At 41.1% G+C, this 12945-nt stretch overlaps 1 long non-coding RNA gene across 1 annotated transcript; it reads right to left on the bottom strand.

The window, feature by feature from the left end:
• Window positions 1-9825: 9825 nt before the first annotated feature.
• LOC122823379 lies at window positions 9826-10390 on the bottom strand. Its single transcript, XR_006369325.1, has 2 exons — window positions 10222-10390; window positions 9826-10128 (listed from the first exon to the last, which is right to left on the bottom strand). It is a non-coding gene; the product is annotated as an uncharacterized LOC122823379 (long non-coding RNA).
• Between the last annotated feature and the right edge of the window lie 2555 nt (window positions 10391-12945).

The following is a 12945-nucleotide window of genomic DNA, read 5'->3' as shown; positions in this document are numbered from 1 at the left end:
GATTTGGCCATCACAGTCACCAACAGTAAAAAAGCTTAAAACTCAAAATTTTGAACTGGTTCCAGCTTCAAACAACCAGATTTACTGCTTCTCAGCATTTCCAAGTTATACTAAAGCAAATTATGCTGAAATTTGATTGTGGTGCTGAAATTTCACAAACTGTCCATTTTTGGCTTCTCTCGCTGAGATAAAGCGTTTTTGGTCACTAACAGTAAAAAAAGCTTAAAACCAAAAATTTTGAACTGCTTCCAGCTTCAAACAACCAGATTTACTGTTTCTCAGCATTTCCAAGTTATATTAAGCAAATTATGCTGAAATTTGATTGTGGTGCTGAAATTTCACAAACTGTCCATTGATTGTGGTGCTGAAATTTCACAAACTGTCCATTTTTGGCTTCTCTCGCTGAGATAAAGCGTTTTTGGTCACTAGCAGTAAAAAAGCTTAAAACTCAAAATTTTGAACTGGTTCCAGCTTCAAACAACCAGATTTACTCCTTCTCAGCATTTCCAAGTTATACTAAAGCAAATTATGCTGAAATTTGATTGTGGTGCTGAAATTTCACAAACTGTCCATTTTTGGCTTCTCTCGCTGAGATAAAGCGTTTTTGGTCACTAACAGTAAAAAAGCTTAAAACCAAAAATTTTGAACTGCTTCCAGCTTCAAACAACCAGATTTACTGTTTCTCAGCATTTCCAAGTTATATTAAGCAAATTATGCTGAAATTTGATTGTGGTGCTGAAATTTCACAAACTGTCCATTTTTGGCTTCTCTCGCTGAGATAAAGCGTTTTTGGCCACTAACAGTAAAAAAGCTTAAAACTCAAAATTTTGAACTGGTTCCAGCTTCAAACAACCAGATTTACTGTTTCTCAGCATTTCCAAGTCACATTAAGCAAATTATGCTGAAATTTGATTGTGGTGCTGAAATTTCACAAACTGTCCATTTTTGGCTTCTCTCGCTGAGATAAAGCGTTTTTGGTCACTAACAGTAAAAAAGCTTAAAACCAAAAATTTTGAACTGCTTCCAGCTTCAAACAACCAGATTTACTGTTTCTCAGCATTTCCAAGTTATATTAAGCAAATTATGCTGAAATTTGATTGTGGTGCTGAAATTTCAAAAACTGTCCATTGATTGTGGTGCTGAAATTTCACAAACTGTCCATTTTTGGCTTCTCTCGCTGAGATAAAGCGTTTTTGGCCACTAACAGTAAAAAAGCTTAAAACTCAAAATTTTGAACTGCTTCCAGCTTCAAACAACCAGATTTACTGTTTCTCAGCATTTCCAAGTTATATTAAGCAAATTATGCTGAAATTTGATTGTAGTGCTGAAATTTCACAAACTGTCCATTTTTGGCTTCTCTCGCTGAGATAAAGCGTTTTTGGTCACTAACAGTAAAAAAGCTTAAAACTCAAAATTTTGAACTGCTTCCAGCTTCAAACAACCAGATTTACTGTTTCTCAGCATTTCCAAGTTATATTAAGCAAATTATGCTGAAATTTGATTGTGGTGCTGAAATTTCACAAACTGTCCATTTTTGGCTTCTCTAGCTGAGATAAAGCGTTTTTGGTCACTAACAGTAAAAAAGCTTAAAACTCAAAATTTTGAACTGGTTCCAGCTTCAAACAACCAGATTTACTGTTTCTCAGCATTTCCAAGTTATATTAAGCAAATTATGCTGAAATTTGATTGTGGTGCTGAAATTTCACAAACTGTCCATTATTGGCTTCTCTCGCTGAGATAAAGCGTTTTGGTTACTAAGAGTAAAAAAGCTTAAAACTCAAAATTTTAACTGCTTCCAGCTTCAAACAACCAGATTTACTGTTTCTCAGCATTTCCAAGTTATATTAAGCAAATTATGCTGAAATTTGATTGTGGTGCTGAAATTTCACAAACTGTCCATTTTTGGCTTCTCTCTCTCTGAGATAAAGCGTTTTTGGTCACTAGCAGTAAAAAAGCTTATAACTCAAAATTTTGAACTGCTTCCAGCTTCAAACAAACAGATTTACTGTTTCTCAGCATTTCCAAGTTATATTAAGCAAATTATGCTGAAATTTGATTGTGGTGCTGAAATTTCACAAACTGTCCATTTTTGGCTTCTCTCGCTGAGATAAAGCGTTTTTGGTCACTAGCAGTAAAAAAGCTTATAACTCAAAATTTTGAACTGCTTCCAGCTTCAAACAACCAGATTTACTGTTTCTCAGCATTTCCAAGTTATATTAAGCAAATTATGCTGAAATTTGATTGTGGTGCTGAAATTTCACAAACTGTCCATTGATTGTGGTGCTGAAATTTCTGAAATTAAAAAAGCTTAAAACTCAAAATTTTGAACTGGTTCCAGCTTCAAACAACCAGATTTACTGTTTCTCAGCATTTCCAAGTTATATTAAGCAAATTATGCTGAAATTTGATTGTGGTGCTGAAATTTCACAAACTGTCCATTTTTGGCTTCTCTCGCTGAGATAAAGCGTTTTTGGTCACTAACAGTAAAAAAGCTTAAAACTCAAAATTTTGAACTGCTTCCAGCTTCAAACAACCAGATTTACTGTTTCTCAGCATTTCCAAGTTATATTAAGCAAATTATGCTGAAATTTGATTGTGGTGCTGAAATTTCACAAACTGTCCATTTGTGGCTTCTCTCGCTGAGATAAAGCGTTTTTGGTTACTAACAGTAAAAAAGCTTAAAACTCAAAATTTTTAACTGCTTCCAGCTTCAAACAACCAGATTTACTGTTTCTCAGCATTTCCAAGTTATATTAAGCAAATTATGCTGAAATTTGATTGTGGTGCTGAAATTTCACAAACTGTCCATTGATTGTGGTGCTGAAATTTCTGAAATTAAAAAAAGCTTAAAACTCAAAATTTTGAACTGGTTCCAGCTTCAAACAACCAGATTTACTGTTTCTCAGCATTTCCAAGTTATATTAAGCAAATTATGCTGAAATTTGATTGTGGTGCTGAAATTTCACAAACTGTCCATTTTTGGCTTCTCTCGCTGAGATAAAGCGTTGTTATGAGCCTAACGGTAAGAAAGCTTAAAACTCAAAATTTTGAACTGCTTCCAGCTTCAAACAACCAGATTTACTGTTTCTCAGCATTTCCAAGTTATATTAAGCAAATTATGCTGAAATTTGATTGTGGTGCTGAAATTTCACAAACTGTCCATTTTTGGCTTCTCTCGCTGAGATAAAGCGTTTTTGGTTACTAACAGTAAAAAAGCTTAAAACTCAAAATTTTTAACTGCTTCCAGCTTCAAACAACCAGATTTACTGTTTCTCAGCATTTCCAAGTTATATTAAGCAAATTATGCTGAAATTTGATTGTGGTGCTGAAATTTCACAAACTGTCCATTTTTGGCTTCTCTCGCTGAGATAAAGCGTTATAGGACCCTAAAAGTAAATTAGCTTATAACTCAAAATTTTGAACTGCTTCCAGCTTCAAACAACCAGATTTACTGTTTCTCAGCATTTCCAAGTTATATTAAGCAAATTATGCTGAAATTTGATTGTGGTGCTGAAATTTCACAAACTGTCCATTGATTGTGGTGCTGAAATTTCTGAAATTAAAAAAGCTTAAAACTCAAAATTTTGAACTGCTTCCAGCTTCAAACAACCAGATTTACTGTTTCTCAGCATTTCCAAGTTATATTAAGCAAATTATGCTGAAATTTGATTGTGGTGCTGAAATTTCACAAACTGTCCATTTTTGGCTTCTCTCGCTGAGATAAAGCGTTTTTGGTTACTAACAGTAAAAAAGCTTAAAACTCAAAATTTTTAACTGCTTCCAGCTTCAAACAACCAGATTTACTGTTTCTCAGCATTTCCAAGTTATATTAAGCAAATTATGCTGAAATTTGATTGTGGTGCTGAAATTTCACAAACTGTCCATTTTTGGCTTCTCTCGCTGAGATAAAGCGTTTTTGGTCACTAGCAGTAAAAAAGCTTATAACTCAAAATTTTGAACTGCTTCCAGCTTCAAACAAACAGATTTACTGTTTCTCAGCATTTCCAAGTTATATTAAGCAAATTATGCTGAAATTTGATTGTGGTGCTGAAATTTCACAAACTGTCCATTTTTGGCTTCTATATCTGAGATAAAGCGTTTTTGGTCACTAGCAGTAAAAAAGCTTATAACTCAAAATTTTGAACTGCTTCCAGCTTCAAACAACCAGATTTACTGTTTCTCAGCATTTCCAAGTTATATTAAGCAAATTATGCTGAAATTTGATTGTGGTGCTGAAATTTCACAAACTGTCCATTTTTGGCTTCTCTCGCTGAGATAAAGCGTTTTTGGTCACTAGCAGTAAAAATGCTTAAAACTCAAAATTTTGAACTGCTTCCAGCTTCAAACAACCAGATTTACTGTTTCTCAGCATTTCCAAGTTATATTAAGCAAATTATGCTGAAATTTGATTGTGGTGCTGAAATTTCACAAACTGTCCATTGATTGTGGTGCTGAAATTTCTGAAATTAAAAAAAAGCTTAAAACTCAAAATTTTGAACTGGTTCCAGCTTCAAACAACCAGATTTACTGTTTCTCAGCATTTCCAAGTTATATTAAGCAAATTATGCTGAAATTTGATTGTGGTGCTGAAATTTCACAAACTGTCCATTTTTGCTTCTCTCGCTGAGATAAAGCGTTTTTGGTCACTAGCAGTAAAAAAGCTTAAAACTCAAAATTTTGAACTGCTTCCAGCTTCAAACAACCAGATTTACTGTTTCTCAGCATTTCCAAGTTATATTAAGCAAATTATGCTGAAATTTGATTGTGGTGCTGAAATTTCACAAACTGTCCATTGATTGTGGTGCTTGTCATGTTGGACGTTAATCGTCTAACCCACATGCAGAACACAAACAGGAGGTGAGGAATCAGATTAATAAGTTTTATTGTTGAACAGATCGAAAATGAGTTGTCTCTTATCCTACTGGATCCGGAACGCCAGCGATCTGAGGACTGGGGAGATGACAGGTAAGCGGGTTATCTGATTATTGGAGGAGGAGTAACGGAACGGGCTTACTGAATGAGATGAGGTCAGCCAGACAGGGAGGGAAAAGGTTGGACGCTGGAGTCTGGGTCCTGATGGCTAAAAGCCTCGGCCGGTGCCAAGGGAGGCGCGTCGGAGGGCGGGCAGACAGTCGGGCCGTCGTCGATCAAGCTCCACGAGGGGATTTCTATGGGATGATCAGAGGAGAAAAACGAATCAAGTTAGGAGATATTTTGGATAAACTCTCAGAGATCAAAAAACTCAGAGGGGCTCAGGGTACCAAACAGGTAAAACACTCCGGCGCGGAGAAACGGTCAGCCGCTCCTCTTAAGCTGTTGCAGATGGGGCTGATAACGCACAGGTGCGTGGAAACGCCCTCCTGTAGATGCCGTCTCGTGGCTCCCCCTGGTGGAAAAAACAGCTCCCTACGAGTGCAAAAAACTCCAGCATCCAACAGTACCCCCCCCCTAACGGCCGCCACCCGGCGGCCCAAACCGACCAGAAGGCAAGGAAGACCGGTACTCGGTGATCAGAGCCGGATCCAGGATGAACGAACCCGGCACCCAAGAACGGTCCTCCGGGCCATAGCCCTCCCAGTCGACGAGGTACTGCCACCCACGACCTCGCCCGGGAGTCCACGACCGCCGGACAGTGTAGGCAGGGTGCCCATCCACATCTCGGGAGGGGGGAGTCGGGAGGGCAAAAGGCACTGGTCGAACTGGTTTAACTTGGGAAAGCGTGGAATGTGGGGTGAACACGCATGGAGGAAGGCAGACGGACAGCTGTGGGACTGATTACAGAGTCAATCTCATATGGGCCGATGTACCTGGGGGAGAGTTTCTTAGACATTGCCTTCAAAGGAATGTCACGAGTGGAGAGCCAAACCTTTTGTCCCGGGCTGTAATGAGGGGCGGGAACTCTCCTCCGGTCGGCGAAGCGGCGATTTTGTTCTGCGGTGCGATTCAAAGCGGAAATGGTCATCTGCCAGATCTTTTACAGCGGGATGTGATGTTGAACAGAGGTGACAGCTATCTCCCCCTCATCAGCCTGGAAGAGAGGAGGTTGGTAACCTAAAGCGGCCTCAAAGGGCGAGAAGCCCGTGGCTGTAGATACGTGCGTGTTGTGGGCGTATTCAACCCAGGGCAGGAACTGGCTCCAGTCAGATGGATTGGTGGATGTTAGGCACCTCAGGGTTGATTCGAGCTCTTGGTTCATCCTCTCAGTCTGCCCATTAGATTGGGGATGATATCCAGAAGTTAAGGTGGGTTTAGCATTAAGTGCTGAGCAGAAGTGTCTCCAAACCTGTGACGTGAACTGGGGGCCACGATCTGATAGGATCTCCCGAGGAATGCCGTGGAGTCGGAATACATGTTTAACAAGAAGTTGTGCCGTCTGGAAAGCCGTGGGGAGTTTTCTGAGAGGGATGAGATGGCAGGATTTAGAAAAACGATCTATCACAGTGAGAATGGTGGTCATACCTCTGGAGACTGGAAGTCCGGTGACAAAATCTACGGCGATGTGCGACCAAGGGCGTCCTGGGGTGGGTAAAGGTTGGAGAAGACCGGCTGGCGGTTGATGAGTGGGCTTATTTCTGGCACAGATGGGACAGGCGAGGACGTATTCCCTAACATCCTTGTGTAAAGAAGGCCACCAGAAGCGACGATTTAAGAGAGCTGTGGTACGACTGATCCCGGGGTGAGCGGCAAACTTTGCAGTATGTAACCAATGGATGAGGCGGGCACGGATAGAAGTGGGAACGAAGGTGCGATTAGCGGGACCAGTGCCGGGATCAGGTTCGGTTTGCTGGGCGTGACGAATTATATCTTCCATCTCCCAGGTAACAGAGGCAACAGTGCAGCTGGGTGGAAGAATGGTGGAGGGAGTCTTACCAGAGTCGTCAGGAGAGTACAACCTGGACAGCGCATCTGGTTTAATATTTCTGGAACCGGGGCGAAAAGAAATTGACAGGTTAAACCTAGAAAAGAACAACGACCAGCGAGACTGACGGGGATTGAGTCGTTTAGCGGACTGGAGGTAAGCCAAGTTTTTATGATCAGTCCAGACTAGTACTGGGTGTTCTGCTCCCTCCAGCCAATGCCGCCACTCCTCTAGCGCCAACTTGATGGCTAGCAACTCACGATCACCCACATCGTAGTTTCGTTCAGCAGGAGAAAGTCTGCGAGAAAAAAATGCGCACGGGTGAGTCTTGTTGTCAACATTGGAGAATTGAGAAATGCGGCTCCAACTCCCGTTTCAGAGGCGTCCACCTCCACAATAAACTGTTTAGCAGAATCGGGTTGAATGAGAACCGGAGCCTGAGCGAAAAGTGATTTGAGGTGGAGAAAAGCCTTTTCAGCCTCGGGTGTCCATTCGAACGGCGTTTTGGTGGAAGTGAGAGCTGTGAGGGGCAAGGCTGTTTGGCTGTAGTTTCGGATAAAACGTCTATAGAAATTAGCAAAGCCCAAGAACCTCTGTAACTGTTTGCGGGTCTGCGGCTCTGGCCATTCCAACACCGCTTTGATCTTTTCCGTTGTTGGCCTTATCTGCCCGCCCTCGAGTATGAATCCAAGAAACGTCACTGATGTTTGGTTGAACTCGCACTTTTCGGCCTTAACAAAAAGTTTATTTTCTAAAAGGCGTTGAAGAACCATACGGACATGCTTCTTGTGTTCTGCAATGTTCTTGGAAAAAATGAGAATATCATCGAGATAAACAAAGACGAAAATGTTAAGAAAATCTCGGAGAACATCATTAACTAGAGCCTGAAAAAACGCTGGGGCGTTGGATAAACCAAAAGGCATAACTAAATACTCGAAGTGCCCTAAAGGGGTCTTGAAAGCGGTTTTCCATTCGTCCCCCTGGCGGATGCGCAGCAGGTGATAAGCATTCCGTAGGTCGAGTTTAGAAAAAACCGTGGCGCCGTGAACAGGTTCTAGAGCGGATGACAGAAGAGGTAATGGATATTTGTTTTTTACTGTAATCTGGTTCAACCCCCGGTAATCAATGCAGGGCCTTAATGATCCATCCTTCTTTCCCACGAAAAAAAATCCAGCTCCCAAAGGAGAGGATGAGGGGCGAATGATGCCTGCAGCCAAGGAGTCCTTAATGTAAGTCTCCATGGCTTCTCGTTCGAGACGGGAGATATTATAGAGGAGGCTGGAGGGTAATGGAGCTCCGGGGAGGAGCTCTATAGCGCTGACGTATGGTCGATGGGGGGGAAGTGAAAGCGCTTTAGCCTTACTGAAAACGGGTGCTAAATCTTGATATTCCGCAGGGATTAGGGACAAATCGGAGGTCAACCTCCTGTGTAACTGCCGGTGGTGAACTTGGAGGCACTGCAGAGCGGAGACAATCCGAGTGACAACGGAGAGACCAGGATTCGATATGCGAATCTGCCCAGTTTATATAAGGGTTATGTTTCTGAAGCCACTCGAACCCCAGGACAATAGTAGCGGTTGCTGACGGGAAGACGAAGAAGGAAATTAGTTCACTGTGGTTACCCGAAATGACCAATTGCAGAGGCTTAGTTTTGTGGGTTATCTGGGGCAGAGCCTTACCATCCAGGGCGGTGACGCGGAGAGGAACCGGAAGCGGGGTGGTTTCGATTGCCATCTGTTTAACTAAGGTGGAATCTATGAGGTTTTGTTCGCACACAGAATCTATGAGTACGGAAAAAATCATAGAATCATTTTCGCCAAACAGAGTGGCAGGGAGAAGTAGTCGAGGAGAAATTTTCTTTTCTTGTTTTAACTGGCCCGCCAGCCTCCTCTCATCTACTGGCGGGCCTGGGCTTTTGCCCGACTAGGACAGGCAGCAATGTAATGGCCTGGCGACCCACAGTACAGACACAGATGGGAACTTATCCTCTTCTGCCGTTCCTCAGGAGTTAGTCTAGCTCGCCCAAGCTGCATGGGTTCAGGCTCAGACTGAGTCTGTGAGGGAAACGGAGGTTGAGATAATTGTGACACTGGGGAGAGAGCAACCCTTACAGGTGGATTCTTCCTGGTCCTTTCCTTATTACGATCCCTCATGCGGTTGTCTAAACGGATAGCGAGGGAAATTAAATCATTCAGAGTCTTAGGTTCATCTGTGGTTGCTAGCTCGTCTTTTAGTGGTTCATTAAGGGCATGAAAAAACATGCTTTTCAAAGCCGGTTCATTCCATCCAGATGCGGCTGCCCTGATCCTGAAATCTACAGCAAAGTCTGCCACAGATCTTGGCCCTTGTTTAACTGACCATAGATTTCTAGAACTGGATGTGTTATCAGGTTCCTGACAAAAAGTCTGTTTAAACTCCACCAGGAACTCGTCAAACGAGCAGCCAAAGTTGGTTGGATCCTTAAATCTAGCCTCTGCCCAATCCAGTGCTCTCCCTGACAGATGAGATATGATGTAGGAAATTTTTACTCCATCATGTGCAAAACTCCGTGGAGAGTTATTAAAAGTTAGGGAGCACTGTAGAAGGAATCCCCCACAACGATTGATCTCACCTGAGTATTTCTCTGGGTTCGGTGGGCGAAACTCAGAAAACCCGGGATGGACATGAGGTGCTGGATCTGGAGCCGGGTTAGGAGCAGGAACTGGATCTGGAGCTGGGGCGGAATCTGCAGCCCTGCTGAAGAGCCCTTTGTAAAAGGCTAGCCAGGTGGTCCAAACGCTGGTTGGTTTCATTCTGCTGGCTGCCAAGAACCCTTAAAGCTGCATCATGTGATTGAATGAGTGAATTTTGTTCCACTAATGTTCTCCTGAGTGCTTCTGCTGGGTCAGTATTCTGGCCGGAGTGTTCTGTCATGTTGGACGTTAATCGTCTAACCCACATGCAGAACACAAACAGGAGGTGAGGAATCAGATTAATAAGTTTTATTGTTGAACAGATCGAAAATGAGTTGTCTCTTATCCTACTGGATCCGGAACGCCAGCGATCTGAGGACTGGGGAGATGACAGGTAAGCGGGTTATCTGATTATTGGAGGAGGAGTAACGGAACGGGCTTACTGAATGAGATGAGGTCAGCCAGACAGGGAGGGAAAAGGTTGGACGCTGGAGTCTGGGTCCTGATGGCTAAAAGCCTCGGCCGGTGCCAAGGGAGGCGCGTCGGAGGGCGGGCAGACAGTCGGGCCGTCGTCGATCAAGCTCCACGAGGGGATTTCTATGGGATGATCAGAGGAGAAAAACGAATCAAGTTAGGAGATATTTTGGATAAACTCTCAGAGATCAAAAAACTCAGAGGGGCTCAGGGTACCAAACAGGTAAAACACTCCGGCGCGGAGAAACGGTCAGCCGCTCCTCTTAAGCTGTTGCAGATGGGGCTGATAACGCACAGGTGCGTGGAAACGCCCTCCTGTAGATGCCGTCTCGTGGCTCCCCCTGGTGGAAAAAACAGCTCCCTACGAGTGCAAAAAACTCCAGCATCCAACAGCTGAAATTTCTGAAATAAAAAAAAAGCTTAAAACTCAAAATTTTGAACTGCTTCCAGCTTCAAACAACCAGATTTACTGTTTCTCAGCATTTCCAAGTTATATTAAGCAAATTATGCTGAAATTTGATTGTGGTGCTGAAATTTCACAAACTGTCCATTTTTTGCTTCTCTCGCTGAGATAAAGCGTTTTTGGTCACTAGCAGTAAAAAAGCTTAAAACTCAAAATTTTGAACTGCTTCCAGCTTCAAACAACCAGATTTACTGTTTCTCAGCATTTCCAAGTTATATTAAGCAAATTATGCTGAAATTTGATTGTGGTGCTGAAATTTCTGAAATTAAAAAAAGCTTAAAACTCAAAATTTTGAACTGGTTCCAGCTTCAAACAACCAGATTTACTGTTTCTCAGCATTTCCAAGTTATATTAAGCAAATTATGCTGAAATTTGATTGTGGTGCTGAAATTTCACAAACTGTCCATTTTTGGCTTCTCTCGCTGAGATAAAGCGTTTTTGGTCACTAGCAGTAAAAAAGCTTAAAACTCAAAATTTTGAACTGCTTCCAGCTTCAAACAACCAGATTTACTGTTTCTCAGCATTTCCAAGTTATATTAAGCAAATTATGCTGAAATTTGATTGTGGTGCTGAAATTTCACAAACTGTCCATTTTTGGCTTCTCTCGCTGAGATAAAGCGTTTTTGGTCACTAGCAGTAAAAAAGCTTAAAACTCAAAATTTTGAACTGCTTCCAGCTGGAAGCTTCAAACAACCAGATTTACTGTTTCTCAGCATTTCCAAGTTATATTAAGCAAATTATGCTGAAATTTGATTGTGGTGCTGAAATTTCACAAACTGTCCATTGATTGTGGTGCTGAAATTTCTGAAATTAAAAAAAAGCTTAAAACTCAAAATTTTGAACTGCTTCCAGCTTCAAACAACCAGATTTACTGTTTCTCAGCATTTCCAAGTTATATTAAGCAAATTATGCTGAAATTTGATTGTGGTGCTGAAATTTCACAAACTGTCCATTTTTGGCTTCTCTCGCTGAGATAAAGCGTTTTTGGTCACTAGCAGTAAAAAAGCTTATAACTCAAAATTTTGAACTGCTTCCAGCTTCAAACAACCAGATTTACTGTTTCTCAGCATTTCCAAGTTATATTAAGCAAATTATGCTGAAATTTGATTGTGGTGCTGAAATTTCACAAACTGTCCATTTTTGGCTTCTCTCGCTGAGATAAAGCGTTTTTGGTCACTAGCAGAAAAAAGCTTAAAACTCAAAATTTTGAACTGCTTCCAGCTTCAAACAACCAGATTTACTGTTTCTCAGCATTTCCAAGTTATATTAAGCAAATTATGCTGAAATTTGATTGTGGTGCTGAAATTTCACAAACTGTCCATTGATTGTGGTGCTGAAATTTCTGAAATTAAAAAAAAGCTTAAAACTCAAAATTTTGAACTGGTTCCAGCTTCAAACAACCAGATTTACTGTTTCTCAGCATTTCCAAGTTATATTAAGCAAATTATGCTGAAATTTGATTGTGGTGCTGAAATTTCCCAAACTGTCCATTTTTGGCTTCTCTCGCTGAGATAAAGCGATTTTGGTCACTAACAGTAAAAAAGCTTAAAACTCAAAATTTTGAACTGGTTCCAGCTTCAAACAACCAGATTTACTGTTTCTCAGCATTTCCAAGTTATATTAAGCAAATTATGCTGAAATTTGATTGTGGTGCTGAAATTTCACAAACTGTCCATTTTTGGCTTCTCTGCTGAGATAAAGCGTTTTGGTCACTAACAGTAAAAAGCTTAAAACTCAAAATTTTGAACTGGTTCCAGCTTCATACAACCAGATTTACTGTTTCTCAGCATTTCCAAGTTATATTAAGCAAATTATGCTGAAATTTGATTGTGGTGCTGAAATTTCACAAACTGTCCAGTTTTGGCTTATCTGGCTGAGATAAAGCGTTTTGGTCACTAGCAGTAAAAAGCTTAAAACTCAAAATTTTGAACTGCTTCCAGCTTCAAACAACCAGATTTACTGTTTCTCAGCATTTCCAAGTTATATTAAGCAAATTATGCTGAAATTTGATTGTGGTGCTGAAATTTCACAAACTGTCCATTGATTGTGGTGCTGAAATTTCTGAAATTAAAAAAAAGCTTAAAACTCAAAATTTTGAACTGGTTCCAGCTTCAAACAACCAGATTTACTGTTTCTCAGCATTTCCAAGTTATATTAAGCAAATTATGCTGAAATTTGATTGTGGTGCTGAAATTTCACAAACTGTCCATTTTTGCTTCTCGCTGAGATAAAGCGTTTTTGGTCACTAGCAGTAAAAAAGCTTATAACTCAAAATTTTGAACTGCTTCCAGCTTCAAACAACCAGATTTACTGTTTCTCAGCATTTCCAAGTTATATTAAGCAAATTATGCTGAAATTTGATTGTGGTGCTGAAATTTCTGAAATTAAAAAAAAGCTTAAAACTCAAAATTTTGAACTGCTTCCAGCTGGAAGCTTCAAACAACCAGATTTACTGTTTCTCAGCATTTCCAAGTTAT

This window comes from Gambusia affinis, linkage group LG20 (genome assembly GCF_019740435.1).
Source record: "Gambusia affinis linkage group LG20, SWU_Gaff_1.0, whole genome shotgun sequence".
Taxonomy (NCBI): domain Eukaryota; kingdom Metazoa; phylum Chordata; class Actinopteri; order Cyprinodontiformes; family Poeciliidae; genus Gambusia; species Gambusia affinis.
Note: the sequence above shows the minus strand (reverse complement) of the source record. Positions and strands in the feature narration are given on the sequence as shown.